The sequence below is a fragment of the Ammospiza caudacuta genome, chromosome Z (genome assembly GCF_027887145.1).
Source record: "Ammospiza caudacuta isolate bAmmCau1 chromosome Z, bAmmCau1.pri, whole genome shotgun sequence".
Taxonomy (NCBI): Eukaryota; Metazoa; Chordata; class Aves; order Passeriformes; family Passerellidae; genus Ammospiza; species Ammospiza caudacuta.
In genome coordinates, this window is record NC_080632.1 from 81,518,384 (window position 1) to 81,545,660 (window position 27,277).

General features: G+C 37.5%; 1 long non-coding RNA gene across 1 annotated transcript; it reads right to left on the reverse strand.

The window, feature by feature from the left end:
• Nucleotides 1-18,455: 18,455 nt before the first annotated feature.
• On the reverse strand, nt 18,456-24,862 carry LOC131571536 (uncharacterized). Its single transcript, XR_009275956.1, has 7 exons — nt 24,748-24,862; nt 23,356-23,428; nt 23,055-23,135; nt 21,660-21,714; nt 21,138-21,157; nt 20,873-20,992; nt 18,456-18,639 (listed from the first exon to the last, which is right to left on the reverse strand). It is a non-coding gene; the product is annotated as an uncharacterized LOC131571536 (long non-coding RNA).
• Nucleotides 24,863-27,277: the final 2,415 nt, after the last annotated feature.

Below are 27,277 nucleotides of genomic sequence, written 5' to 3' on the forward strand. Positions count from 1 at the left end.
GGGAGGCCAGAACTCCAATAAAGCTTAGGGGAACAAAGCAAAGGAAACCCACATTTACCCAAACCTAGAAACTTGTATGTCAGTGGTATCTGCATGTGAAGTGACCTTAAAACTCTTGGAAAATCCCACACCTCAAAGAGATTCTTCAGCTCAACCAAAACACGTTCAGGTTGGTTAATTTTACATCAATGAGTTAAGATCAAAGTCCTTTTAGCTGAGATTAGAAATATTGAAGCCTGAGATATCAGCCCCAAACTGCATCAAATCCTGCCTCTCTGAGGATTTTTGGTGTTGGACACAGTGTTAAAAATATCAGTTTCACCATTTGCTTGTAAAAAGAGAAAAATAAATACTAGGAACATAGAAAAACTGCCTTTGAACAAAGACAATAACCAGAAATGCTTTAAATGTTATGCAGGTGACAAACTATACAAATAGTTTAAAAAATTAAAATAAAATATAAAAGTATAAACTTATTGATGGAAATATAGCAACAAAAAATAACAAGTTTTACTTAGATAAAGTTACAATCCAGTCTGGGTTTTTTTTTTTTTTTTTATTTGTCATGGCTCAGGCATGATGTTAACATATAAAAAATATGGTTTTTTCTCCTGATATTAAGACTCTCCAAAAAATGATAGTAAATCTGATTGGAATGCAAGTGTCTTATTATATTAAGTATTGGTTTTAGTGAAAATAAACAAAAATTTATTTTAAAACTTTTCAAACTAATTGCAATTTTTTTTTTTCTTTCAAGAGCATCAATGAAATATGCTCAAATTATATAAATAGCAGATTTCAGAGGAAAAAAAATTGAAACTGTCAACCTTCTTTTTGCACAGAAAGGACTTTTCTTGTGCAAATATCTGATTTTGGTTCAGCCATTTACCTCTGTATATTCTTGAGCCTTAATCTTATTTAAGTGAGGTGGAGATTGGTGGCTGTTTTGGCCACATTGACCCCAAAATGATTGAGTTTAAAATCTCTATTGACAGGATGAAAAATGCCATTACAGTCTAGACTTAAGACTCTTTCCAGAGTGGTTTTTAATTTGTATCTTGCAAAATTCCTAAATTTTATAAAAATTTGAAGCCATTAACTTGCTGTAAATCAAACTTTCCTGTTCTGCAGAATACATACATTTTTGAGGTTCTAGAACATGGTAAGATACTTGAATCCATCCACACTTCCTTTTTGTTCACTCATTTGTCTCATAAGGACTTCCTGAACCTATATTCAAGTGTCTGAAACATTTATAGCAAATTAACTTAATTATGGCTCATTGTTGAAGGTGTCAGGGTGTATCTCCATAAAACATTAATCACACTACACCTTGGCTTCACCAAATTTTAATTGTGCAGATTCTAATTTATCCACTTCCCATGCACTCTCTGGGATCAGAATGCACCTGGAAGTTTAATCATATCTGAATTTCAATAACTTGGGTAAGGCAATGATGTCTTGCATGTCCAGCATCAAAAAAATTAAAGAACTTACTTTGTCACAGGCATCAATTAACTTATTCAGATGGCATTTAGCTATCATCTTAAGTATTTACATAGCTTCTATTAGTGGATAGATTTAGGCATTTATCTCTACAACATTTCTAAGACACTCCAAAAAGCTGTTGCCTAGATTTAGTCTGCCTGATTTTATTGAATAATGGAATCACATTGGAAGGTACCAATCATGAAGGTACCAATCTTGATCATTGAGCCCAACTCCTGTCCCTGCACAGGACATCCCTAAGAGTGATATACTGTGCCTGAGAGCATTGTCCAAACACTTCTTGAGTTCCAACAGGCTTGGTGCTGCAATCACTTCCCTGGAGAGCCCTGTTCCAGCACCCAAACACCCCCTGTGTATAGAACCTTTTCCTGAAATCCAACCTAAGCCTCCCCTGACTCAGACTCAGGCTGTCTCCTGAAGTCCTGTCACTGGTCACCACAGGAAAAACATCAGTGCCGGCCCCTTTGCTTCTCCTTGTGAAGCTGTTGAAGACCAGAACGAGGTGTCCCCTCAGTCTCCTTCAGGCTGAAAAAACCAAGCTGCTCCTCCTATGGCTTCCCCTCAAGGCCCTTCACCATCCTTGTGAGCCTATGCACTTAGTCAATATAAAAGTGTAGACATCTTGGGCTCCATCTTCAGTACAGAGCAAGAACAGATGTTTCCAGACAGTTCTGTACCTTAGAGATGGGGTAAATCTCTCTCTGCACTTGCCTTTTTTTTTCTCCATCAGCTACTAATTAGAATGGTAATTGTAATTATACAATAGGGCAGATTTTTCTGGGCTGAGATGACATGCCTAAGAAATGTGTGGCACAGGTCAAGGTGAAAGTAACCCCACCTAACATTTTGTGTGTTTGTTATCTTCTGCTCTATTTTCCTATTCCCACACTATTCTATTGAGTCTGTGTTTATTTTTTAATGTTGTATAAAACTGGACAGTATTTAAAGCAATGAAGACAGTTTTTCCATATGATATTGTCTGCTTTGAGACATCCCGTAATAGTCCACAACATTGTTCCATAAATAAATCAAAAACAAATAAACATCATTCAATACATTTTTATCTCCGTTTTTTAGAATAAATTCAATAAATACATCCATATTAAAAATCTATTAGGAAGTGGTAGAGAGTGATGTTGTACAAATATTAACATGAATGTATATACCAAAAAAGGGATAACAATCAACATACTAAAAATTCTAAAGGAAGATATTTCTTGATGGAAATGTGTTTTGATCAATATTATTTATTTTAAATAATGCTCCTTATTTGAGAAACTGAAACAAAGTAGTCAACTTAAACTGATATTTCCATTTCAAAATGACCTTCAAGAAAAGCCATACATTTTCCAAATACAATAAAAATAGTTGTAAAAATGTTGACATATATTCCCCTTGGATTGTTTAATTTTAAGGATTTTTTGACATTTTTATTTTTACAGTTCCTCTCTGAATAATTCAATGTTTATTCATTCAGTGATAATATTTAAGTTGTGCCATGTCTTGGAATGGAGAATCATTTTTCAGTGTTGGCATTTTTGCATAAAAGAAGAAAAGACAAACAACTTTTTTCATTTTTGGGGGGAGGAAGTATGTTTAAAGGAGGAATGATTGAATCAGAAGGCTAAGTTATGTAAAGGAAATGAGGGTTTCTCTTATATCTTGAAAAACTTTTGAGAGTTGAAGTATATTTTATCACAGTAAGGACTGGTTTTGATATTGACCATGCAGGCCAAGAATTCTAATATTAATACTATCAATAGACATGTTCTCATGACAGTTTCAATTTTTTATTTTATTTTTAAATAATATAATTTCTAGGGAATCTGAACTGCTCCTGAAGCCCACGATAGCAAGGGAATTTTGGGATTAATTTTAGCAGCTTGAAGAAATATGGGTATTTATTCACTATTGAAGTATATCAGAGGTGATGGATTCATTTTGGACAGTTAATGTAAAACTGGAAAACTTCTATATTTTTGAATATTACTGATACAACTGTGCCCTAGTGTTGTTTGGGTTTCTTTTTTTCCCTTTAAAAGAGCATTTTAATATTTTAGGTGCAAAATTTAATTGAAAATTATAACCTTTCTATAGTTTGGTTTTATCCATCTTAAACCAAACTTAGTTTCAGTTTAACTACAAAAAAATGATATAAGAAGCTGTGGCAAGATCCACATAAATTCATATAGATTATAGAACGATTTTGTCCATAGTCCAGAGTTAAGCTGTAGAACGTAGTGCGTGAAAAGTGCATGCATAAATAGAAAATGAAGACAAAAAGAAATTGAAAGAAGAAAATTCTAAGGAGTCATGGGGTACAGAGATAGCAGAATGGCTCGGAAAGTTGCTGCACACGTGAACAACTGGTGAGTGTGAGAACATATCAGGAAAATGTTTGTCCTAATATTATTTGCCCCTCGAGTCATCTGCAATTGGTCATTGATGGGAGCAGGACACTGGGCTAGACATGTCTTGGTGTGACCTGCTCTGGCTACTCCTCTGCTCATTCTCCGGCTCACTGCTTGAAGGGATCAGAGATCAGACCTTTGCTCATTCACACCTTGGCCCCTCTGCTGCGACTGCCCACAGAGGTCCCAATTAACAGCAATTTCAGGGATAATTTGAGTGATGGGCTCCCTGATGGCTGAATTCTCTACAGATCAAAGTCATCACAGCTCCATTAGCTGCAACACAGCAATGCCAATTTAGACCAGAAGTGAATAAAGCCCAGGGTTATTGAAACAGGTCTGTAATCACTGCATTCATTTTAAATAGGGCAGTGAGAGGCCATTGAGATCAGAGAACAGCAACATTTGTCATCAGTTGTTGTGCAGGAAGAGGTTGAGAGCTGAAGCCTTGAGCAGAAATGACATTCTCTTCAACTTATTCAGATGACAAAGAACCATAATGGGAGTGAAGAAGGAGTTTCATGAAGAATAGATGGATTTCTGTGAAGGTTTGTTTAAAATAAATTAGCAAATTATATTAAGATGAAAATAACTAAGAGACTATTATTTTTTTTATTCCATCATAGCTAAGACTGACTACATTTGTATGAAGGAAAATGGGTGACCAATTAGCTCAAATACTTTACAGTAATTTTTTGTAATATTTCCTGATACACTTTTCTTAATTTCTTCTTTGAAATGTATTTTCAGTTTTCAATAAGAAATAAATACAGCAAATAGCAAGTTGTGTGGGTTTTTTTTTTTTTGCTTGAAAAATAATGCCGAAGGAATTGTTTTGCAGTTGAAAATTAATGTAACCCATTATGTCCAGGAAATTTCTCCAATACATTACTTGCCAAGTCTTTGGTCCTCGCAAAGAAAATTATTTTAATTTATCTCATTTTTCACGACTGAGCCAATGATTGTTTAACCTAAAGTGCCATTGTGACTAAGTAGAGAAATATGAGGGTTCTTGGTCATTTCGTTGAAGCTCAGCTATTAAGTCCACTAGGTTAGCAGTGAGAAACACAGAAACAGCCAATTTAGAACAAAAAGTCTTAGAGAATATAACAGGGAATGAAAACATTTCATTTGGCTTTTTTTGGACTGTTTTAGAACACTAAATAGAAAATTATATATTTTCTATAAAACTCAGAAAGATGGATAAAAACAAACTATAGAGAGGTTATAATTTTCAATTAAATGTTACAAATGTTTAGAGTTAATTTCTTACACATTTATGTGTTTTCTAGACCTTGTGTAAAACTTATACTATTCCTGCATTGTTATATCCTTGTCAGGAAGTTCTTACAATCCATAAGTGAAACTGTGTCCTTTGTGTTGACTCTGGAAACCTTAAAGCATTGCTGATTTAATGTACCCAGTTAGTATTTTCAAATTTCCCTTGAGGACTTATATAAATGCCTTCTGCTAAGTTTTGCGGCTGAGGTCCTACTGTAGGTACTCATGCTTGTGTTCAACTTTATGTGCTTTTAGCTGTTTCACTCAAACCAATAACTCAGAGCTACAGCTCAAGTCAATTGACAAGTCTGACCTGCAGTTTCTGTCAATATTCTGAAATTCACCTATGGAATTTTAAATCTCCCACCAAGATTATTATAAAACCATTCGACCTTTCATCTGTTGTATCATGATAAAAATTAAAAAGCACAAATTTTAGGAATAGCACTGTAGATTCCCCAAACAAAAGGCAGATTGCCTTTGGAGCTGCCTCCTGCTTAGCCAACTAGAAGTTACTTCACATTAAGTAACAGAACTATATAATTCTTTCAAAAACTTTGGAATTGAGAAACCACAACATTTTCTTGATTTCTATCTGAAGAGAGGCATATTTTTCTTGCAGTTTTAGATGCATGTTTAAAACCCAAAAATTATAAGAACAGGAAAAAGCATTAAAAAAAATCCCACCTTGGTATAGAAAATAAACAGCTTCAAATCATCCAGTTAAATGGTTAGATTAATTCTAAAAGCAGTGAATAATAAGCTCCACCTTTTCTTTTTCTTAGCATGGAAAAAATTGTGGATAACAGCTTCAAAATATTTGCAAGGCTATTCCTTATGCATATGAAAGCCTGAAATAGAATGAAGAAATAAAAGAAGCCTAAGTACCATTGGCACTAGAATTATTTAATGAGTGTCATAACAATGTTAAACTCAGATATGACCAGAAAATTATTCCAAGAGAGGGTGAAAAATTCATCTTCTGTTTTACAAAAGGATTTTAGGTGTCTGAGGCATTTATTGGAGTAGGATGGATCAACCTCAGTGTTATGAACAGATTCCTCCGCTTATCTGCAGGGCACTACCAGTATGAAGGGCTGGGGCTTGTTCTACTTGGGCTTGTTCTGAATGCACATCTGTCTAAAGGCCTCATATGTCACCTGGAAAGATGGAAAATAGTACAGGTCACAGTTTTTTTTTCTCCTTATCATGAGTTTAAATGATTTTTTTTTTTTTGTTACCAATCAAAATGAAGCAATAAATAATAATAATATATAAAACAAATGAAATTAATAAAAGTGAAGGTAATTGAAAAATAGGGCAAAAGAAAGAGATGACAAGCACAAGGCTATATTTCCCTCTTGTCATTCTGGAAATAAACAGGCAAACTTTAAAAAATATGTAAGAGAAATGTGAGACAGAGATGGAAAGAGAATCCAAGACAGTGAGAAAATGAAAGAAGGAGAAAAAAGCAAATATACCTAAACATTTGATGCAGACTTTCAAGGCCAAAAAGAAATTTAACAGCCTTTCAGAACAGAGACTGTGATGAAATATGATCTTTAACCACACTAAGTCTTAGGGGTGCCTTTTTACAATAAGAGCAAGAAAATGCAAATGAATTTAAGTCAGATGAAAATCTTTGATTATACAATGCATTAGTCAGATCCACACTTAGATTACAGTGATCAGTTCTGGTCATCACATTACAACATAAAATATTGAAACACTTGACAAGGTAAAGAGACAGGAGATGAGTTTGATCTTGGGCTGTGATTATATTGTATTAATGACTTCCTATCATATTACTGGCTTCTCCATCTTATCAAGGAAACACCACTTCCTAATTGAGTGAGAATCCAGTGAAAAGAAGCAGAATTTTAGAATTTTTTTATTACTATTATTATTATTATTATTATTATTATCATTTCTACTATCACTGCATTTTTAGCATTCCTTTTCATAAACTATATACCATCCATTTTTAAATAAAATGAAATTTAATTAGGCTTTATATTTCAATTGGGACACTGTGATTCACTGATTGATACGGCTAAATAAGCTCAGAGCATTATATATGCAAGACATTCAGTAAAAAATATCTCATGCTGAATCCCAAGAAGAAGAACCCATGCACAAACAAAATAGGAGGCAGCTTTTAAAAATGAAGACAGTGTGCCAAGAATATAATTCCATTCTGTGACAGAGCTGTATTGAATGATTTGGTTACCGAGGTCTAGCTTAGTCATACTGTGGAATGTGTAGTGGATAATCTGTTTTTATCTGTGACCCTGCCACATTATTTTTCCTCTGATATTCACCTAGCAAGAGAAAGGGAATGGAACATGGGGCAAGGCATATCATGAGTCAAAGGTAGCCAGAAATTTTTTTAGTGCCATAAGGTTTTTTTACTGTTGATAGAATTGTGCCACCCTGTAAGAGAAAAAAAAAAAAAACAAAACAACAAACAAAGAGGTAGCATGGGACAGTCTTAGCAGAAGGAAGATGCTAAGCCCACCCTTGAAAATCTGCCCTATATTAAAGCTCATTGTGCTGTGGTAGTTAGTTCTCCTTACCATGGAGTCTCTGAGTAACAAAAACCTTTTGTCTAAACCAGAAAATTAACACTCAGGGCAATCAAATGCACTGCCCTACTTGTGAAAAATCTCCTGTTCCTTTTTAGCTGTTAGCCTTTCAAGAAGATCTTTATAGAACTCATACTCATGTACTTAGACGCAAATATCGTGGTCAGAGAAATAAATAAGAACAAACAAACAAATGGACTTACTTAATTACTGTAACAAGAAAATTGGGATTAACATTTTCCTGGGAATATAGTACTTGAAAAGTTGTAGGGAGCTGAAAAAACAAAGTTCTAACTTGACCAAAGGGGATCTCAGCAATACATATATATTTTTTTTTTCCTGATAGGGTAAAATATGCTATTATAGTTAAAATAATCAAGATTTGAAAGTGACAGTGTTGCATTGGGTATTTTTATCACGTATTAAACTCTTCCCATTATTAACCTGCTCCTACTTTGCTTTTTCACTTGCTATTCTCTACTTTGCTATTTCCCTTGTTTGATGAAAAGGAGTTATGTTCCTTTGCCTCCAACTGGAAAGTTGAGTTGCATCCTTTAAACAGAAACAAAGATTTTCTTCAACAAGAAACCCTTTTGCTTACCATTCTTCTTGAGGCAGTTTGCCAAAATAATTTGTAGCTCCATTGTTTAAATAAGATACAAAGCCTTCATGCCGGGAAACATAAAATACACAAAGGTTAATGTTAATCTTATGGGTATCAGTCTCTGTTCAATAGGCAATGGAAAAGCCTATTGAAAAAGAACCTCCAGAGGGTGATTTGGAATGCTGTCTGGACTCTGAATTGTCCCGCAGGGAGATGTAGCTCTCACCATGATCGTATAAGAAGACTGGGAATTAACATTGCTAGTCTATGTGAATAGCCTGTGTCATCACCAGAAATGGGGAGAAAAGGAAAGAAAAAGGACAAGAATAGGAAAACATTGAGGAAAAAGCTCACCTGTTCCCTGTGCCTCATAGGCTACAGCAATCCTTCTCCCTATGCCTTAAATTCAAAGATACTTGGATTACAAAGTCAAGCACTTAAACAGGAGTAAATTCCTGACATAGATCATCTCTAGATGATTTAACTAATTTAACTAACCGAACTACTTCTTGTAGCAGTGATGAGTTGGATTTTCTAGGACCACCTGAGGAACTAGGATATATACTGGCTTAAGTGAATTTCTCCTTAGTTCTGAGGACCATAGCTCAGGATGCAGTGACACCACACACAATGGTCACTGAGAAAATGAACCATGAATGGAAAGTTGTCTTACTCACAGCCAAAGGATTGTCCCTGTCATGGAAATAACAGTGCACCAGCACATATTTATCAAGGGGTTAAGACTGTTTTAGCGTTTTACGTGGGAACCCTCCATTTTTTTTCAAGGTGAAAAATCTCATCTGTTTTGCATCTCTATCAAATCTTAATGCACTCAGCATCAGTGAATCAGTGCATTGCATTTTTTGTTTATTATAACTGGACACGGAAGATTACTTTATATTCCTTATTTTATTATTATTTTGATCTTTGTACGTTAGAGTCATGACTGTTGTCATTGTTCATTTGCTTGTTTTTTGTCTCCTTAACCCTGAATCCCATTGGTGTTTTACAATAACCATTGAAAAAAAACCAAACCAAACCAAACCAAACCAAACCAAAACTAAACAAAACCAACAATATTCTCTGGAAATATCATACTTCACATCTTATTTCTGAGTAGATACATTTTGAAGCTATTTTCTGGGAAAAATCATAATTCATAATTTTACCCATGAAAGAGGGAAAAATTCCTACAAAGGCAGAGAAACAATATGAAGCAATCAGTACAGTGGATGTTTAAATTCCTTTTCAAGCACAATAATTCTTTGAGATTTAATTTGTCACCTATGTTTTTTTAAGGTATATAGGACTAGGCTGCAAAAACAGTATTTGAGCTGACAGAAAAGTGCGTTCAGGGGGAAGGAAGAGTAAACATTCCCAATTCTCCTACTGAGGATTGCTGCACTTGCCTATGGGATTGGAGCAGCTACTCAGGCAGCATTACACCAGTGAGCAGCCCCATGGTGCCAGCCTAAACTTGCTCATCACCAAAAGAAAAGCTGTTCAAGCACAAAGCAGCCACTAAACTCCATGAGGTTGACTTTCTGCCTCAGAGTGGCAGGCAACAGGAAATGATCATGCCCATCCAGCTCTCCAGGATTTCCGCAGCTCCTTCCCAGGCGGTGTGCAATGAATGCTGCCCCTCACAGTAGAGAGCTGCGGGTCCCTGAAGTTTTGAGGCAGCCCATGGTACCCACGTTCAGTCTCTGTGAGCTGCCTCCTGTTGCTTTATTTCTGTCGTGTGCCCCACTGCAGGCGTTTTGACTCATGCATAGATGCTGCAAGGCACAACTGGATAGAATACAATCCAATAAAACAACAGAACAAACTGAAGAATACAATAGTGGGAGGATAAATATCCCATGGAACTTGTGCCAAGGTTACATGTTTAACAGTTTTCCACTTTATTGTCAATTATTTGAATCTCATAGAGTGAGGGCAGACATTTTTATAGCACTTTCTGTTTAGCATTGGACATTTGAAGTGGCACAGCAGAAAGGAAGGTGAGTGCTTCGCTATAAATTGTGTTTTGCAATATGAAAGCTGCATAATAATGAATGATATAAGTTTTTTTCGATTTCCATTTTTCTTCCTTACCCAAGAAAGGACCAAATCATTCTGAAAACACATTAGAAGTCAATGACAAAGTAATAGAAAATGCTGACATTTGGAAATATCTTTCTGAGAAAGTTCTCTAAGTGCCAGTTTTCAGAATCTATTCCACCCATGTAGATAAACCTGGAGGCAAGGAGCACAGGTGATGTCCTTCATACTGATTGAAAAATCGAATCTCATTAATATGAAAAGACCAGTGGCTAAATATTTTTTTCATCACCAGAAAGCTAGTATTCTTTCAGACTGTTGTTTAGTACTATTATTATTATTATTATTGATAATAACTATCAATGATATCTTCACATTTACACAGTGCCTTTTCTCTCAGAAGGTCCCAGTGCCTGGACACCAAAAATCACTTCCCTAATCATGGAGATGCAGCCTTGATTTTTATCTGTGACCTGTGATTCTGCACAGCAAACAAGGAGACAAATCTCATGAATACTAAAGCATCCTGTGCAATTCAATTTGCTCGTGTGAGCAAAATCTTCAGTTTAAGCTTCCGTACAGAGTGGAACAGCACAGCCTAACTTGGAGTACAGAAACTCCATGGTAGCAACGATGAATCTTCCCTGATAAAAAGCTAAATATATGCACTTAAATATATATCTACCTAGGCTGAGTTTTATTATGAAAAATTGAGCTGATGAGCTATTCATGTGTCCTCCCCATGTCTTGGAATGAGGGAAGAATTAGCCTAAGGCCAATATTTATGAGAGCTGGCATGAGCAACCCACTACAGTCTCCACTGAATGTATAGGAAAGCAAACAAAATTAATTATTTACACAGCTTTTAACACTATAAAATCAGGTGAACTGTATCTTACCTAAGTCAGCAATGTAATGTTCAGAACCCCTGTTTTAATGACTGCAGATCACATACAGGACATTTTACATGGATATATACACATGCATATGTGCCTGTGAGTGTGCATACCACTATTTATGCAAATTTTTACAGTGGTTATAAATAGCTGTGCCTAAGATATTTAGGAAAACACTTCAGAAGACTGCTTCACAAAGATGACTAAATTTGAAGAATGTGAAACTTGGGATAAGTTTCCAAAAAACAAATGCAAACAATTGATTAATGGAAAAAAAAATGGAAGGAAAAAAGAAAAAAAACACTTGAAAAGAAAAAAAAAAAAGAAGAAACAACAAAACAAATGATAAAGTGACAAGGAAAACAAATATTTGTATTTACAGATACCCATTTGTTAGCCAGGTATAATTGGCTGAGGTATTAAGCACAAACAGCTGAAGTGAATGTGTAACCTTTTCAGAACTTATATTTTATAATAAAGGGGGTTTTATTTTACTTTTTTTTTATTTCTGTCTGTGTAAGAGCTGTTTCCATTGCTCGAGGAAAAGTATGTACTTTACAAAAGGAAAACTCCAGCACAATAAGGAACTTGAAACTGAGTGTTGTTTCCATTGAACTCTGAACTTGAAGTTTTACACTGACATGGCTGTAGTGGTCACATGAACACCCCATTTTCTAGAAATGTTAGAACACAGGAAGAAACACTGAAAACCTCTGTGCCTGAAGGAAGAGGGCAAGATACATGCAGGTTTGGTCTCTGGAGAAAAAAATAAAATAAAGCATAAACAGAAATAAAAGTATGTATTCTGCTAAAATAGCATACAGTATAAAACAGAAAGCTGAACCTTCTGGATATTTAGCTATTAGAAAAAATTCCAATGTATATTTCTAATTTGGAGATTTATTTTATGGCTATATATACAGCTAGATATAGAAGTACACATCTTTAGCAGCAAAGTAGAAAAAATAAGTAACTGATTAAATTAATAATCGTCTCCTAAAGTTTTTTTTAACACAATGTAGATCAGTAGACAATTCCTATATGAGTAGTTTTTAATTGTTTAGAAACCACTTTTTTTTTTTAAAGAAAATATAACCCACAGCAAGTTTGGGGAAAGGAATTGGGAACAGTGAGGCTAAAGTGAGATGCAAAATGGCAATTATAGGTATATTTGTATAGTAAACTGACACAGCCTTATTTGAGGCTACCATCAGTAGTCTGCCTGAATCTCCACTGTGAGCCCACAGGAATCCAAACAGACCAATGTTACAAAACATTTTGGTAATATACCTGTACTACTAATGCAAGTACATCCAGGATGGCTCTTGGTCAGTGGGAATGGAACAACCATCACATGACAGGTTCCATCAGGCTTCAGAGCAGGGTGCAAGGATAACACTGCTTACCGAGAGGGAATTCTGTGGAGAAAACTGTCCCATAAGCATAAAATTAAATTCACATATTTGTGCATCTGTCACTGTTTAATTTACTATAGCGGGCTTAGAATCCAGGACTGTTCTAATGTTACATCACAAATGGGCAGAGCTCACGGCTTCATCATGACCTGGACAAAGGCACTCAAGAAAAAGCCTTTATGTGAGATTTTGAATGGGAAATAATTCATATTGCAGGGGAAGTGATAGAGTCCCACAGCTTCCAGAGATTCATCCCTTTTCTAACAGACTTCTCCACAGTACATGCAGATCATTGTGATTAAGGATATGTAGAAGATGAAGAAAAATGGAGGCTTGGAGCTTCGGTGCCTTTTTGGTGTCCAGAGAAAGGTGAAAAGGAGAAGGGTGAAACAAACAAGAAATGGAGAAACTAGAGAAAGTATGAAGAAGTTTTGAGGAAGATATGATTAAGGAAAATTTGATTTGAGGAAGTTTTTTGCCAGAATGGGGCATTTGCTGATCAGTTCATGTCATGATTAACCACAACAACCACAGAGAGCACTTATGGGCTGAGGGCAGAGTGGCTGGAAAAAGAGGCAGCAGAAAAGGACCTGGAGCTGCAGTGGCTGAACATGAGCTGCAAAGTGCGCAAAAGGCCCAAAAGGCCAAAGGCCCCGGGCCTGCGTCAGCCATGGAGGGGCAGCAGGAGCAGGGCAGGGCCCATCCCCTGTGCTGGGGCACGGCTGAGGCCACGCCTGGAATCTGTGCTCAGCTTTGCTTGCTCACAGCAAGAAGGACACTGAGGGGGCTGGAGTGTGTCCAGAGAAGGAAACAGAGCTGGGGAAGGGTCTGGAGGACAAAACTGGTGAGGAGCAGCTGAGGGAGCTGTAGGGACTCAGCCTGGAGAAAGGGAAGCTCCGGGGGGACCTTCTGGCTCTCCAGAACTCCCTGACAGGAGGAGCAGCCATGCAGGGGTGGGCCTCTGCTCCCAGCAATGAGTGGCAGGACAAGAGGACAAAGCCTCAGGGCAGGATCAAGCTGGACATCAGGAGAATTTTTTCACAGAAAAGGTTAGCAAACACTGGAATTGGTGGAGTCACCCACCAGAAGTATTCAAAAATGTCCGGTCATGGCACTCAATGCTTGCCTCTCATTGACAAGTGCTGCCTTCTAGCTGGCCTTGTTGATGGTGGTGTTTGACTCAGTGATCTCAGAAGTCTTTTCCAGCCTAAATGTACTGTGATATTGTGATTCTATGATGATTTGAGAGGTAGAAAGAGCACCAAACTCACACTGAAAATTTTTGAAGCGTGCTGTCTCATGAAAGTAAAATTTTATGGCCTGTTGATGGAAAATTTACCAACAGCTGCTTTCCAACCCAGCAACTATGTAGATGAGCAAATTACAACAAGCTAGGAGGGGTGAGAAATAGGAAGAAGAAAGTGCAGTTCACAGGCAGTGCTGAGAAGAGGACATATTGTTCTGCTGATTGTTCCTTTAAGCATGGATAATCATGTACAATGATGTATTCACTTTAAGAGGATTCTCCATGTGGAAAATGTTCTTGAAAGGTTTAAACACAGTGAATGATCCAAAACTCATCATAGTGTCATGGGAACAGGGAAACTTAGAAAGCTGCTGTATTAAAAAAAAAAAAAGCAAAGCAAGAAGGAGTAGAGAGCCTTGCAATTTGATGCAGACACTGATCACTGGCTTGACTGATGCAGTGAAGACCAAGCCATCTTTTGGACAGGGGAAAACATCTTTCAGAATGTTGTCTTTGAGTGAGTCTCAAGATAAAAGTCTGCTTAAACTGGGGTGGCTGCAGATAAGAGAAGCGAAAACTCCCAGGAGGAAAGCTAACACAACAATTTGTGCTATTTAAAAGACATCCTGAGGAGCAGATGTAAGGGATTTCCAGTGTGTACAGATCATAAAGCTCCCTGAAAGTGACAAGTACACTTCAATTAAACGCTTTGCCCCTTTTTCCATCATCCTTTTCTTCTTTCCTCCTATTATTTTTTAATCCTTTCTTTCCCGTCCTACTCTGTGCTTTTATTTTCTTTTTTTTTTCCTTTTCCCTATTATATTTTCTTTTCCTTTTCTTTTTTTTTCTTCTGATTTCAGACAGGACAGAATTAGGCATGACAGTAGCAGTCCTCTGCAGAAGCCAGAAACAGTGAGAAGAGGAGCACTCTGGAATGAGTTCATGAACTGCATAAGCCAAGGATGCTCAACTGACACTCAAAAGTCTGCTTTTCAAGACCAGCTGTGCTTGAGAAGGTCGTCACTTGTCTCAGGAAGAAACACATGACATTCTCTGCACAGATTCTTTCTCCTCAGTTAGGCCAGGTTGGGAGAAATTTCTTGAAACTTCTCTGAAAGAAAAGATTATCCTGGTTTTTTTTTAAACCGGATCTCTGGCCTGGGGAAATACAGACCACTGGGTTTAGGCTTTATAGTAAGCAAGGTTTTAGGACATACTCTGAAAGAAAACATTAAAGATGGAAAGATAAGAAAGAAAAAATAGATGAGTTTACCAGCAATAGACTGCCAAACCAAGCTCATACCATTCCGTGATAAGATAACTGATTTTTCTAGACAAGAGAAATTTAATAGATCTAATCTGCCTGGACTTCAAGAAAACATTTAATATGGTCCATGCTAGAAATTTTTATCAAAGCTAGAGGGGATGGGGATTAGTTGAGGAGTTAGATGAGGAGCTATAAATATGTAAGGATGTGGCTGGTGAATTATTAGGGAAGCGCAACAGAGTTCTTGATCAGATAGGCTAGAACCACTGCTCCCTTTTCTTTACTTGGAAACCAGAGTATGTTATTTCAGACTGCTGGTGACACAAAGCCAGAGACTATCAGCACATAGTGGAATCAGAGTTAAGATTGAGATTGAAGAAGAGGAAGAAACTAGAACTAGAAAGAAACATTTTTAGTAAAACAGTCTTGTGTTGAGACACAAGTCATCTCATTTGTGCTCTATTTTAAAAGTTATAAGGAATACAGAAGAGGGAAGTAATAAGGGATAAAAACCTGCATGTTTTATCCAATCAGCAGCTATGGATCACCAACATGATACACTAACATGAAGTGGTAGCAGCAATAATAAACATAATAAACACAATAAACATAAACATTCATGATAATAATGATAATAATGATAATAATGATAATAATGATAATAATGATAATAATGATAATAATGATAATCTATTCATAGGAGGAATTACTGGAATCTTACAAGTCTGATGTTGGCTTCATGCAGCTCCTTATTCTGATTTGAATATTTGGAAAAATCAGTCTAGGTTGGACTAGAGCAATGATTTGGCTGTGAAGGACCCATTCCTTGAGAGAAAGTAAGGTTTAACCTGGGGAAATAAGGGCTGAGTAAAAATATATTTTTTCTCTATATGTACATTGAGATGAGATTACTGGGGCAGTTAAGGAGAAGTTATGCAAGACAGACCCAGTGTTGCTTCAATAAAACAATTATATTAATTAATTTAGAGACAGTATGGCTGAAGATCAGATTTCAGAAAGAAAAATGATTGCCCATCATGAATGGCCTCAGAAAGTTGGGATCATGAAAGTGGAGTTTCCTACCTCAAAAATAGGAACAGCCCAGACAAATCTGGTAATAAATTATTTGTCTCTTACCTGTAATTTCTTTGCTGGTACATTACACTTTCAATGTTTGGCAGCTCGTGGATTCTCAAAGGAAAGAAGCTGGATAGCAGCACATTACCATGTTAGTATATGGTCAGTGTTTCTTCTGGAAGCTGACTATATGAGTTCAAAATGACAATTTACCCAGTGAAATTGTAACTATCTGTCTTCACTCTCCTGGCACTTCCACCACACCTGCAGAAAGGTTCTGGAAATTAAATTTTTAATTGTTACATACTGCATATAAACAGCTGGAGTCTTCCCCTCTGCTCTCCTCTGAAGCAATGAAATCACAAGAAAAGTACATTAGGTTTGAATCATTGTCACAAGTTGAAAGAAAAACGTAAAATGGAGAAGCTGAGACACAAAACTGAAATACATTCAAATGCTGTAGAAGTTGCAGGGGATGAAAAAGAAAAAAAAAAACATATAAAATTGAGATTAAAAAAAGAACAAATAAAGGTTTGCATAATTTTACCCCAGGGCACAATAGCAGTGCTGGTGTATTCAGACTTTCACATTTTATGGCACAAGAAGCTAGTCAAACACACAGGCTCATCATTCTTTTCAGATTTCCTGTATGACTTCAGACAGGCAGCTGGAGGTGAGGCCCACAGTGGACACATTGGATCCTGCAGATCCAGCATTGGGCTATCTCTGGTAAATTTCAAGCCTCTTGCCAGGAAAGTGATTTGTAAGCCAAGTGTCAGGTCTGCTGTCTGCCAGTAAATGCTGTAAATCAGCAAAGCCATGTGCAGAGCAGAGAGCAGAGGAGAGCCAGTCCCCATGAAGATTGGGCTATCTCCTAACAGCTATTTGTGGGCAGATTGCTGATCACAGACCTAAGGAAATGTTTGATAAACCCTGCTAAATGGGGCTGATGGATTAACTTCGCATTCTTATGCCTTATGCTGGTTGAACTCTTGATGTTAATGTTAATTTTGGGGCAGATCTGTGGTCTTTTAGAGGTGGGAGAGAACAGCCCTAAAATATATATCTATCAGTTGTGTATTTGAAGTTGCAACAAAACCAGCTGTGTGCCCTTAACCAGACTTACTGCTGCACAAAGAAGTACAGGCACTAAGGACAGTGGAACTACTATTTTGAAACTGAGTAACTTTTCAAGGCGATAACAACAAAACTTTTGCATGCTTACCTTTTGACTAATATGCAATCATGGAGTATGGGATCCTTAGACAACATAAAGCAAATTTACATCAGCCACTCTTTGGAATCACATAACAATATAATATGGGATCAAGTAAATTCTGGGGTGGAGGGGTAGATCCACTGTCACTGCAGTTAAAAAAATTAACTTGGAGGCCCCAAAATACAATTTAGAGTGAGACTAATCTTATTTTATCATGCAAGGTTTCTAACCCCTCTGAATCTCAGATTCTAGAAATTACCTAATGTGGAAAAATTCTGAATTATTTTCTGTATCTGGAGGACATGAATGACTTCCTGGTAATAGAAAATATTTCAATACTAGTGTCCTTGCACTCAGCCCCTTACTCTGAAGAGCAGCAGAAGAAAAAACACCCTACTTCATAAAGATGTTGTGTAGAGAAGTCTATAAATTATTGAGATCTGTTCTGATACAGAGAGCTCACATATGCATGTGTGTCTGCATCAGAGGTAGCTAGCTAAAATTGATTGCTGCATGAATAAACATTTACAGCTTCAGCCCCTGCAATAGTTATTGTCCCCTCTCCCTCCTCTTGTCTCTAAGTTTCTAAGTGGTCATGTCCTGCATGATCCTTTGCAGACTGTATATTGGAAAGGGCAAACTCTTGCTATTCTTCTGTGCTGTGCACTAAGCCCTTTCTGCCCCCATTACTGTTTGATCTTTTACAAGGTTACCCTGGTATGAATTATAGGATGTAATTAAGGAAGATGGTTTTAATCCTTCTCTTTGTAAGTGTACAATCTATTTATACAAGAACCAGCTACTTGATATTGTGAGTTTTATACAGTCTATAACTGAGGGTGACCAAGCCAATTTCTCTGGATAGAATAAATCCTCCTTATCCTCACCCTTCAAACTTCAAACTGAACTTGATCCAAACACCACTTTCGCCCACTTAGAACTTTATTCAGTTTTAAGTTTCATTTTCATGCAAAAATGCTGTGAAATAGATTGTTTTTATGTTATTTTCAACCAAGCATTGAAGTAGAAAGTACCAGAAATACCACGAGGAAGCTCGCTATTGGACTGATCTCCTGGAAAGCTTGTCTGGAAAAACAAGAATGGAATTCAGGTGAGATTCCTGGGAGAGCCCACAAATGCAAGGCTGCATTTCAAGTTTTAACCACAATTACACCAAAAATATAAATCATTGGCCTCTTAAGCAAAGTGTGACTGATATCACCTAATTTGAAATATTTCAGATGGTGGCATGATTGCTGAGCACAGGCATTCTGCCATGCTCCACACCACTCTGTCCCTGAGCATTCACAGAGAGCGACAATGTTGCTGAGTTTGTGAAGTTAATCTACTCCTGCCCCATGCTGGGGTTTTATTGCATGGAAACTGAGGCACTCTGGGGCATGGCACATGTCCAAGCCCCACCCTGTGTGCCATCAAAATGTGCACCTCAGTACAGTTGTTCCTTCATCCTCCAACTTATACAGACATTGCAGTAACATGTGAACATCACTTCTAATTTCTTGCACTAACATTTAGGGGCATCATCCCCATGCCAAGCATTATAGAGCAGTGGGAAGAAAGAGCTGTGACTCCAGATCTTCAGTTTGACATAAAAAGGTAACTGAGAAGGAGGCAGAGCGCTGGGAAGTGGCTGGAAATCCTATCCTTGGCATGTTGCCCAGGCTATTTAACAGCTCCATTTGCACCTATTGTCTCTGTTATTCTTTTCTACCTGCACTACTGTGTAACAATGAGGGCTGGGAGTACCCAGAGTGGAGTGCAGAAGGGTTTTTAAAATAAACACACACTACCACCATGCTACACCTTCCATCAGAGAAAAGAAAATTTGTCTGGGGTATCCAGAATCCTTGACATCAGCTGACAGACTAAAACTGAAGGTTTGTGCATTAAGAGTCCGTTATGCTCCTGCTCAAGCCATGCCAGAGAACATGTACAGACAGGGACGGGCTGGCTGGGGCCTGATAGGCTGCTGATGAATGCTGAGCATCTGCTGGAGGAAAAAAAAGATGATGCAGTGACCTCTACATACCTAAATCCTATAGAAATAAATTCTGGGATAAGTCCAGAGAGACACTACTGATTCTGACAGATTTATTCTGGAGGCATAGCCATATAACTGGAAGCACAAATTGGCCCGACATGTAATCAGCTTTGGGATGAAAGGCACTATTTAAATTGAAGATGCTATTATTATTATTGTTGTTATTATTATTATCATTATTTCCTTTCTAGGGCGAGTGAGGCTCATGACTTTCATCTTCAAGCAGATGGGGAGGATGGAAAGAGAGTGATCTTTTATTTTTGTAACGATAGGAAAAAAGCAATTAAACAAGATATAACGATGCTGTTCAAAATAAATGTCAATGGGAAAGGGGAAAACTAAAGAATATGGATGGGGGAAAAAAAAGGAAATAAGAAACCAAGCAAAACTGAAGTAGATTTGACCTCGAAGGAGCTGAAATTGAGTTAAAGTTTACTAGTGAAGTCAGGTTTCCCTTGGGGGGTAGGCTGCCATTTAAGCTATTTCTTCTCTTTTACTTGTACAGCATAATTCCCCTAATACAGTGCTATAGGTCAAAAAAAAAAAAAAAAAAAAAGGTCTGCTACAGTTGGGCTCCAATTTCCCTTTACTTTACTAACATGAAAAACCTCCCCTCATATAAAAGAGTTTAGGATTATTTTATGGAAAAAAATGGGTCCTAAGTACTACCTTACAGAAGAAGGTAACCTGGTTGTCTGAAGCAAAAGCTACTTCCTCAGTGTCATAACTCTTGACACATTATACTCATGAAGCTGCTGCCAACTCACTCTGTGCCTTTTTGGTCTGAAATTTCATGCTCAGAAAAAGGTACTCAAAAAAAAGGTGTTAATTTCTATAAGGGTGACTGTTATTTTTAACTTTTCTTCACCTTTCCTTGAATCATGTTCTCTCCCTCCTTTTCACCACCACCCCCCCCCTTCACACAAACCCATCTCTTCCATTGAGATGAAAGCCCACACAAACTGGTGACTGATTGGACTCTGCCAGAGGCATAATTAAGGAGCTTTTAGACCCTACACTGATAATGAAAGAAAGAAGCAAACTGACACTAATCAAACAAACAAATAAACAAAAATACACCGGAAAACTCCACATATGCTTTCTCTCAGCTATGGCACTTGACAGTGCTACTTTTAACAGCAGGTGATAAGGAAGCTTCAGACAGAAGAGTGATTTTTGAGTTGATGGTGCCCCTTTAAAGACACACAGGGAGACCATATAGCCCACTGTGCTGGTATCAGCTTCATTTTTCCTTACCTTCCCTGCTCTGATAATCACTTTGCTGCTGCCACAGCACAATCTCTGCCAGTGCTTTTGTGAGTGAGGAGAACTATCTTCAAACACTGGTACTGCTTTTTGAGGCTGAGAGGGTACGATCTGTCAGGAGGTGGGAGACAGGGTTCAGCCAGGGTTTGTTCTATCTGAGGTTGTCAGAGCGTTTTTGTTCTGGAAGCAACAACCCTGAATTCCTTGCATCCCAGAAGGAGCTGGGGACTAAATTAAAAGATGTGTTTATAATCACCTTTTGTTGTGTTTCAACACCTGTTGGAAAAGGAAATATTCTGAAACATCCACACTCTGCTTGAGAAAATATTCTAACTTGTATGTCCCTGATAAGTGTATCTAATTTGTCTCCTTTTGGGTTAACATCTCTTTTCTTTGATTAGGATTCTTTCTAATGCTGGCATGGGCATATTAAAATCAAAAGCCTTTTTATTTAAGAGCCAAAGAGACAGCGTTTCTGTTCCTCAAAAATTTCATTACAGAAGCTTTCTATGCTCTATTGTTTCTACCAGCCATTTCTTTATTGGTTCAGCCAACACACTGTTTTAACTGGAGGGTCAGAAATCCTGACATTTTGAACAGAGGACTAGAAAACCACGAAGTCTTGTGCTAAGAAAGTGAGAAGATTTCAAAAAGAAGACAAAAAGGAAAAAACATATTGCTTATCCTTCTTTCTACCTCTCTAAAAATCATGTGTTTTCATAGCATTTCAAAGTAGGATTGGGAGAAAAGAAAGAACCACTTCTGAGACCCGACATACCTGGAAACGAGGCAGATTTCCAAATCCTGAGTGTCCTTGCTGTCAGCTTGTTTGTCTGTGTAATGGGAGCAATAATATCAATAAACTTGTGATTATCCCCAGACAGTCAGGCAGTGATGGGTGCCCTTGCTGTCCAGAGTGGGGGTGCAATAATGGGCATTCCCCTCCTTCAGCTGGAGACAGGGGAGCCTGACTGCAGCTGGAACTCTCTGATAGCTGCCAGCTAATGGCAATCCTGCTTGTGTACATTACCTTCTTCCTTGCAGCTTTTCTATTAACCTTGGGAAAAGGGGTGAGCTGGAAGAAGGCTTAATTTGATGTCCTGTTTACAATTTACAAAGGCATCACGGTAGTACCAATGCAGCCAGTACGGTTTTACATGTAACTGGGGTCAGACTTACAGCTAGCAAAGCCACTAGTCCTGATAGGTAAAAACACAGACTAAACACTGAGTTAAGTCACTCTTCCTGAGACACAGAAAACATTTCCCTCCCAAGTTTACACTGCTTAAAATCAGAAATACACTTCTCCTTCTGTTATGTATGTTATGTTTTATTATACTTTGATTAAAAGTGAGGACCTGAAACAGGGACATAGAAAATTCAAGGCTCTCTGTCCTGTGCCAAAAAAACTGGAATTAGTATCTTCAAGGTGTTCTGCCATTAGAAACTTCAGAGTAAAATGAAAGTTAAGATTGGCCATATCAAAATGATTTTTCAGGGCACAATTTGGGTAAGGACACTCCAAGGCATTTGGGAGGAATTCAAGCCTGTGGCCAAGGTTCAGTGTTTATCTTCATGCTGTATCTGATCTAAGAGCTAAAGGGCAGCTAAAATTCCAGACCACACAGCTGGTGATTCAGTATAGGTTTGATTTGGGCAGTATCCAAGAACCTTCAGAAATAAGTTTTCTGAGCTTATCACCAAAAAATCGACAAATATTTTGCAAACTCTTACAATAAGGCCAGCAGGTCTTCAGAATCTTCTGATTTTTTTTTTTTTCAATATTTTTCACTATTTGCTGTTTTGGTTCAAGCTAGTAGTTAGCAACCAAAACACACTGTGGTCCTGCCTAATCAAATTTTTCATTTTGAGGTTTTGGGGAGCAGTGTCTTTTGCTTGCTGGTTTCTCTCAAATATGACCCCAATTGATGATCATAGCTGGAGCACAGAGACTCAAAGAGCAGAGGACAGTTTCTCCCACAGAGTAGAGTTATACTTAATACCAAAAAGGATTGTGGGCATTGAAAGGTTTTGTGACTTGAAAGGGTAACTGGGAAAACTATTGGAAGAAAAATTTGCTGAAACATGAATATTCCATATTTGACTACACAGCTCCTGGATCTCCAGCTTATAAAAAAGTGTGATAGAAGCAGTATCAGTAGAGTCACCTCACTTGTTATATGGTTTATAAGTGTCCTTTGTTGCTATCTATCGTGGGCAGAACTTCAATCTGATCCAGTAAGTCTGTCCTGTACTGGGAAGGAAAAGAGAGAGAGAAAAAAAATACTTCTCTGTGCCTACAGGTTTGGGTAAAAAATTAACACTGAATATTCAAACTGCCACCATGTACCAAAGCCAGAGACCACCCCCCATTGCTCATGATTTATGATAACAGACTGATAGAGTCCCTACAGTTGCACTATTCACCAATTTTTCTTTGTCACACAAGAAGGAGCAACAAGATTTGGACTTACCCTGTGTCAAATGTTACCAAGACTTTTTCAGCTGATCTACTTCCATGTGGTGATTCTTGGCTTCCCAAAGTAGCTAAGTGAAATATTAGAATTTTGATTAATTTTCCTTTGAGACTTTTTTTCCCCCATTCTTTGATTACGGAATTCAGAACTCACTATGAGCAGTGAGAAGGAAGAGGGTGGGGAAAAAGGAAGGAAGAAGCTGCAAGTGGCACCAAAAGAGTCAGCCTCATTCCTTTGGTTCCTTTGACACCAGCCCACCCAGGTTTAACTCTGCAAATTTGTGTTTGAAAGGAAAGCAGCAAACTGCTGCTTCTCAGGTCCTGTTTGCATGAACACAAAATATTCAATGTTGCTCTTTTAAGGCAACCATGTTTTACACAGGATTTTAATACAAGCGTCCAACAAGGTCGAAAATAGTGACCCTTTGAAATGGAAAGATTAACATTTTTATAGATAGGAGAGGAAAATAGGCAACTTCCAGTGGAGCATGAGAATTCTATCTTGTATTCTTTCTTTTATTTTTTTTTCTTTACAATGAATAAGGTATGTGGATTGCAAAGAGGAGACTGCCCCATTAAAAAAAAAAAGTCTTTTACAGTATTTTCCAATTTAAAGCTGCTTGCAAGTAGCACTCAGGATCATCTGAAAAAAGTCTGACTCACTAGTTTTTCAATTTAGTTTGTTAATAGCCTGCCTTTCATAAAAGCATCAAGCACAATAACAAAAATACCTAAATCAATAGGATGATGCAGCAATGCCTCACAGAGATATTTTTGAAATAAATATATACCATTCAGCCTGGCCTGCTTGACATCAAATTTATATACTCAATAAGAAAGCATAATTAATGGTCCCAAACTGTATTTTCTTTCACCTATTTCACATCTCAAGAAGCCGAAGGTTTTGTCAGAGAGATGGGGGATGTAGAATGGAGAAAGCGTTCCATTCATAAATGAAATGAACCCATTAAAAATTACTTTCTCCCCAGCTCCCTACCAGTGTCTCCTGGGGACTGGTGTGTATTTTATTAAGAAACAGAAGTGTGGAATGTGCTTGCATTTCACAAGGTCCGTAGCCAGGTGATTTATCTTCTCTCTTTACCCTGCCAGCTCCCTGGGTGTTCACTAATTTTGAGGGAACAAAGGAGACGAACTAGGAGCCCCTCATTTCCTATTGATTTTGACATATCTGTAGTCAGGCCCACCCTATCTACCCCTCTGCCCACCATGTGGGCCTGCAATCAAATTTAATTAGCTGCTTTGACTTTTTTATTTTTATCTAAAGCCTTCTTAAAAAAAGTTGAGTGTACCATGTGATTTGTAGAAGAAGGAAAACACATTGACTATGAGATTGCTTTTTGAATCAAAAGTAGTTTGGTGCTTAACTCACTTGAAGGGTTTTCCAGGTCTCCCTGTTCAGTGGGGAAGCAACTGAAGTGTGGAAAGTCAAATGACATTGTGTGTCTTCAGGCAGCTCAAAAAAAGAGCCTCATCTGGTGACAAATCCTCCTTTAAAGACAAACACAGGGACCAGAGTTAAAGCCATTGACTAAACAGCAGAAGAGTTAAAAATACTACTGACGTTTAGCCCTTCACATCTTTTCTCCACCAGTGATCGCCTGTTGTTATCTCGTTGTATTTCATATTTCTAAAGTCCCATACTGCTGCAGTCATATTTCTAAAGTCCCGTACCTTCTCAGTGATATTTCTTGGGGGCAGTTCTTCACAGCACAGACTTCTTCTGCTTGTTGCTGCTTCTTAGTCAAGGCTCCTTCCAGGCTCTCCCTGACTGGCCAACCCACCCCCTTTTATCCCAGTTATCTTCCCTAGCTACAGCTGCAGCCCAGTTAAGGACATCGCAGCTGCAGCCCATCAAGAACAACCGGGGCTTATCAGGGCAAGGCCTATACAGAGATATTCAAATACAATACAGATATTTTGCTAGGACTCCTACTATAATCACCCCTCCAGGAGCAAAGTCAGATAACGTGGCCAATTCCTGGCTGCGGGTTTCACAGGAGGTGCCACAGGCCTGTTGTGTTTCTTCAGGTCGAGCTCAGTGCTGTGAGTTGGAGGGCAGAGCCGCAGGCTCATCCTCCCTTCTCCCACCCTGCTGTGGAAGCCTGGGGAAGAGGAGGGGCAGGCATTGATCTTTTCTCTCTGGTGACCTGAGGGAATGGCCCAATTTTGTGTCAGGGGAGGGTTATGTTGGATATCAGAAAATCCAGAAAAGGCTCTTCACACAGTACTGGTTGAGTACTGGAACAGGCTACCCAGGGAGGTGTTCTCAACTCTAAGTCAGAAGGAGTTCAAGAAGCTTTTGGACAATGCTCTCAGGAAAAAAAAAAATGGTGTGATTACTGGGGTGTCCTGTGAAGGGCCAGGACTTGAATTCCCTTATAATCCTTGGGGAATTATTTTAATCTAAATTGTTTATTGTTATTTTCAAATGACAATTAATGAAACACAATGAACAGTTTTATGGTAAGAGTCTGCTTTAAGTCAAAGAAAATTGAGACACTCAATTGAGACACTCAAACAATCATTTGCGCAGAAATGCAGAAATTCTAGGAGATTTAACTCCTAGTTCTTTTTATGAGTATGGTACCTCTTTTTATTTTGTGATAAAAAATCATAACATAATAAGATAAACTTAAGTTCTTATTCAATTTTCATTCATCCTGAGGAAAAGCAAAACAAGACAAAACAAAAACAAAAACAAACAAGTGGAAAACCTCAGTATTCCCAGAGGCTTGTACCTGAGGATAAGTGAAATAATCAGAAAAATAAAAGTAGGGAGATCTTAAGGATTTGGTCTCATATTTTATCACTGAGCAAATGTTGATTTTTATTTTTCCTTTTCCTCTCATATTCTATTTCTGCAGCATTGTCCCAATACTTGGTTGATACCAAACATAGCAACTCATTCATTATCCTGAATATCTTCTGAGCCAAACTCCACCCATAAATAGGGCTGCACTGACTCATAAATCTCTGTGGCTGGATGCCTGAAAATGCATGTAGAATCCACCACTGGGTTTGGACATAATAAATAATGAAAAATGAGTCATGGTAGTTGCCATATTTGTAATGAATTGTAGCTTTGCAAAAGAGACAATGGAAGCTATCCTGAAACTTGCAAGATTAGATACATCTACTTTAAAAAGGTTTATTTATGATAGAGTGAAAGAGTCTTTGCAGAATTTTCTTTGTCACATAATGACTTAAAAGCAAGCCATGGGAAGCATAATAAAAATAAAATAATAATAGTAATTTTAAAAAGCTGTTACACCTCTGTCTCCTGTAAAGTAAATAGAATTAAATTTGAGTCTTCATAATAAGCTAAACATTTTCCCTTATCAAGAGTAAAAATATCCCATGGGACAATATTAGGTCTGATGAAGCTTTGGCTTTGAAGGGAAAATATTTTTATCTCCATACATATGAGAGGTTTACATTATGTTTTTTCTTCAGATTTTATTTCTCTATTAAAAATAATTTACGTACATAGCATCACAAATGAAATTAAACACCTTGATATATCAACACAGAGAGTTCAGTTTAGCTTTTTTTTTTTTTAATGGCATTGTTTTTGTCCCAAAAAAACATCATCCTGCAGAGCATTTTTTTGAAATCTTATGAGTTGGCTTCATATCCAAAACTGAGCAATAATTACACAGCTAAATGAATAAGTCAGAATAATATAATACACAGAATAACTATGACTGCTACTTTAATCTGGTTCTACTAGATATTCCCAATAAAGACTTAAAATAACAATATAAGTATCATTAAAATGCCATCAGTTACAGTCACTAAACCATACTATCTGATGTATTGCTTTATTTTTCTGTGCCGTGTCTTTCATATTGTGCTGTGGCAAGTGTTGACTTTTTAATTGCAATTGCAGTATGTCATCT